We start from the raw sequence: 4,902 nt of genomic DNA, 5'->3' as shown, positions 1-4,902 counted from the left end.
ATTTGGAAAACCAAAATTGTGTAACTATCTAGGTTGTGTTTGGCTTACCAAGAAAGGAGTAATTGCAATTTAATTCTGTTTTGGAAAGAAAAAATTCGTGAGATTCTCTAGGCTGGACTTCTCCTTTTTCCAAAGGGGACTTTAAAGCTATTAAAGGTTGTAACTCCCCCTTAGAAGGACGATTTTTGGACTTCTCCTTTTTCCAAAATTATCTTTGACTCTTTATTGGGTGCCATCCTTCTAACCGACCTCAGTTGTCTAGGTTAACCCTAGTCAAGCTTTAGTTCAACCCTTGAGTCTAGTCAAGACCGAGCTTAGGTCGAGTCCAAGACCAAGACCTAACTCGGGTCAAACCCTAGTCTAAACCTAGTGAGTCAACCGAGCTTACCTTACCCCATTCGAGCCTAGTCAAACCTAAGTTGGGTCAAACCTAGTTGAGCCTAAGTCAACCCGAACCTAGTTGACTAAGTCAACCTAAAACCGAGTCTAGCTTAAAGCCAAGACCAAGACCAACCCTAGCCAAGTCTAGTCGAGTCAAGCCTAACCTAAGTCAAAACCTAACTTTAGTTCGAGTCCAAGACCTAGACCTAACCTTAGCCAAGTCAACCCAACCTTAGCTAAGCCTAAACCGAGTCCACTTAAGTCAACCGAACCCAACTAGTTAGGCCAAACCTAGCCGTGTCCACATTAGTTCGAGTCGAGTCAAACATAGCTCGAGCCTACCTAAACCAAACCGAACCTACCCAAGTCACAACCAAGCTTCGTTGAGTCAACCGAGTGAACCCAAACCCTAGCATTTGTTCTTTAGTGAATTAATTTCATTTAGTATTATTTATTTTGATTTTTATACTAATTAGTTTCTTTATTTAATTTCTTTTTAGGGTAGAAGTGTGTGTACGTATATCGTATTTGTTCCGTATGTGTGAAATGTGTTTGTGCTTGTTTGATTGGTAGTTAGATATTATTTACTTAGTAGACGGATTGCATCTTAGTGTTTAGCATAGTTTCATTTGCATTGTTAGTTAACGTAGTTCTAGTCATAAGTTGCTTATCGTGTTTTGTTTGTCGTGTATTTAGCATATTCGTAATAACCATCTGCATATTCCCTGTTATTCAGTGTCATTTAGTTTGTATTAGGTGTAATTTGCATTTGATAGTGTTTAAATAGGTTCATAAAGTGAATAGTGCACTCAAATAAAAACCCGATTTTTGTCCTGTCGCACCAGCATTATTTTCTGTGCAAAAATTCTGTGTTTTCCAAAAAAATTTGTTCTATTCACTTTATTGACGTGTTATTTGACTGCAGACCAAATTTCATCTCATTCGGAGTTGATTTGGTCTGATTTTTAAGCGTTTTGCGAAAACCGCTTTTTCTGGATTTCAAATTACAGGACTTTCGATATCCTGATTTTTCCCAAATTTGAAACGCTTATATCTGGAGTTCCAGATGCTTTTTTCCAATTCTGTAAAAACTGTTAGTTTGTTTATCTGTCAGTTGTAGAACAGAACAAATTTCGGGAAAATCGGATCTCGTTTGCCCTGTCAAACAGTGGTTTTCCGATAACCTGTCAGAAAGTTATTTTGCACTAGTTAGAGGCATTTTCGTAATTTCCTTAGATTCGGCATTTTAGGCCTGTTTTCATTAGTTGCTGCATTTTAGGAGTTGCATAATCATCATACAGCATTAGTAGAAGTAATTTGGTTAATTTTAGAATTAGTTTAGTATTTTATTTAATTTTTGTTTGATAAGTAGCATTTGTTTTATTATTTTCGTAAAATTAGAATTAGTGTTAGTTATTGTTTGCATTATTAGAATAGAATACTAACTCTGTATTTTTCTGCATTTTTAGGTTGTAAATCATATTTAATTTCCAGGGTTATCTTCCAAGTGCGAGGAGCGAATAATTGGCGAAAAGACGGAAATACCCTTGGTGTGGAGCAGAAGAAGTAGTTGCTTGTTTATTTTCATTTTAGTGATTAAGTGTATTTGTATTAGTTTCATAATTGTATATTGACAATTGTCATTAATAAATTAAATTTTCTAGAAATATCGTGATTAATTCCTGTTCCCTGAGGATTCGACCCGTACTGACCACTTGGTGGAAAGTCGGTTTTTATATTTTTGGTTGACGATTTTCCAAAGTTTATTGAAAATATTTGTTTTAAAAAGATCATTTCAAAATATCAACCAAATTTTGGCGCCGTTGCCGGGGAACGGCGAATTAATTACTTTATTTCTTAGAGTTTGATTTATTAATTTGTTTTCGTTAGTTAATTAGTTATTTTATTTTTAGTTAGTAGGATTAGTAAGTGAATATAGGATTAACATAGTTAGTAAATATAGGATTCACGTTCTGTTCTTTCTAGGATTCACTTGAAATTCATTCTGCAAGGAGCGATTAGACAGGTGGGTTTTAGAAAAACTTAGTTTGTGATTTCCTGTATTTATCTTTTCAGTACTTTAGAGTAGTTTAATTTGTTATTTCATTTACTTAGTTAGATCATTCTGACATAATTAGTTAGCATATTTGTTTAGTAGTTGTTTATTTTGTGTTATTTACATTTTAGAACCTGTGTTAGTTTAATTTTTTTATTTTTAGATTTAGGTCGTTTGCTTACATCTGGTCTTAGTACCAGTGTATGCAGGGGCGACGAGGTCTAGGAACCCCATTACACCCATTTGTTGACAACCTAGAGAGAATTTTACATTCTCATCGAAGTTCAGCAACAATGGCTGACATGGATCCTCCACCTCCACCCCCAGTTCTTTCATGCCCTCTGCGGGAATACTTCATTCCCACAGACTATGTTCAGGCATCCTGCATTCGGAGACCCGATGTAGGAGCGCCGCATTATGAGATTAAGGCCAGCATTATTCAGATGCTTCCATCTTTTTATGGCCTTAGTCATGAGGATCCCTACCGACATTTAGATGAATTCCTCGAAATCTGTTCTACTGTTAAGATACAGAATTTCGATGATGATGCTTTAAGGTTGACTCTATTCCCCTTTTCATTGAAGGACAAAGCCAAGTATTGGCTAAAGTCCTTAGATTATGTAGAAATAGAGTCATGGGATCAATTGCAACAGGAGTTTCTTCGGAAATATTTTCCCATTGGTCGTACGAACCAATATCGTAGAGCCATCACTAGCTTTTCAGAGCTAGATAGTGAGCGCTTTTATGAGACCTGGGAGAGAATGAAGGATCTCCTCAGGAAATGTCCCCATCATCAGGTGCCGAAATGGCAACTGGTGCAGAGCTTCTACGATGGATTGTCTGACAAGAATCGTCAGATGATTGACTCTTCATGTGGAGGGACATTCATGCTGAAGAGCGAGGACGAAGCATGGAGGCTATTTGATACATTGGCCGAGAATTCTCTCCACCATGCTTCGAGCTCTCATTCGGATAGAGCCACACCCAGCATTCAGAAGAAAGCTGGTGTTCTTGAGATTGGTACATCCACTGCACTACAGTGCAAGGTAGACATGATTGCTCAGAAGCTGGACCAGCTTCTCTCAGGACCATCCACTACACAGCAGGTGTGTACTCTTTGTGCCAGTCCGGCACATGAGATCACTGAGTGCCCTTCGGCAGCTCAGTACCCTGAATTTGTTCAAGAACAAGTTCAGGCAGCTCAGGGTTACGTCAGACCGCCGAATAACCCATTTTCATCGACATATAATCCGGGTTGGCGTAACCATCCCAATTTTTCATGGAAGAATCCACAGTCTTCCACGCAGATGCCTACACCCTCTCAGCCAGTTCGGCAACCATCTTTTACTCAGTCATTTCAAAGACCGAACTATTCTCAGTCTTCTTCTTCTTCTGTCACTCCCCCGATTCAGCATGAGTCTGCCCCACAAACATCTTTTGAGGAGAGACTTCTCCAGGCATTCCAAAAGGTGAAAACCTCTAATCAGAACACCTTCGAGAAGTGTAGCCAGATTTTGAGCTCGCATACGCAGTCCATTGCGAAGTTAGAATCGCAAATGGGACAGTTAGCTGAGGCTATTAGTAGGAGACCCGAGGGTACATTGCCGAGTCAGGCTGTCATGAACCCGAAGGGTAAGGACCAGATGACTGGAGGCCTATTTCATACTGAGACACAGCAGCAGGCTAAATCAGTTATGGCCTTGAGGAGTGGACGTGAGTATTATGTCGAGAGTAGAGAGCGAGAGAGTAGAGAGAGGATAGAGGAGCCAGAGACCATTGCTTCACCTACGTCGGCTCAGCCATCATTATCATCCCCATCTCCATCATCATCTTCATCCTCAGAGAAGAAGAAGGATAGGAGTGAGCCTTTTCACAAAGAGGAGGAGCCAGCAGAGTATATTCCCCCACCACCCTATCCCAAAGCATTAGAGTCTCCCGGATATAGAGGAAAGCAAGGTGCGAAGATCCAGGACATGCTCGACATCTTCAAGCATGTGCAGATCAACCTACCTTTGCTCGATGCGATTCAGCAAGTGCCGGCATATGCCAAATTCCTGAAGAAGCTATGTACACAGAAGAGGAAATCTAGAGAGCGAGTTCCTAACAGGGTCCATCTGACTGAGCAGGTGAGTTCAGTACTTCAGCATCAAACACCACCAAATCTCAAGGACCCTGGAGCACCTATCATTGCTTGTACTATAGGGAACATCCGGATAGAACGCGCATTGCTCGATCTTGGAGCAAGCGTGAACATTCTGCCCGGATATTTCTTTGATTCTTTCGGGCTAGGAGAGATAAGATCGACTCCGATTACACTGCAGCTGGCAGATCGTTCCGTCAAGGTACCGAGAGGTGTTTTGGAGGACGTGCTAGTTAAGGTGGATGACTTTTATTTTCCAGTCGATTTCATTATTCTTGATATGGAAGGAGTAGATAGCCAGCACCAGAGACTCCGATTATTTTAG

The 4,902-nt window shown here is 40.2% G+C and overlaps 1 non-coding gene across 1 annotated transcript; it reads right to left on the bottom strand.

Annotated features, from left to right (window-relative positions):
* Window positions 1-3,133: 3,133 nt before the first annotated feature.
* LOC149837835 (small nucleolar RNA R71) lies at window positions 3,134-3,236 on the bottom strand. The gene has a single exon (XR_016432253.1). It is a non-coding gene; the product is annotated as a small nucleolar RNA R71 (small nucleolar RNA).
* Window positions 3,237-4,902: the final 1,666 nt, after the last annotated feature.

This window comes from Nuphar pumila, chromosome 5 (genome assembly GCF_984573655.1).
Source record: "Nuphar pumila chromosome 5, dmNupPumi1.hap1.1, whole genome shotgun sequence".
Taxonomy (NCBI): domain Eukaryota; kingdom Viridiplantae; phylum Streptophyta; class Magnoliopsida; order Nymphaeales; family Nymphaeaceae; genus Nuphar; species Nuphar pumila.
This window is presented reverse-complemented; position numbering and strand designations above follow the sequence as displayed.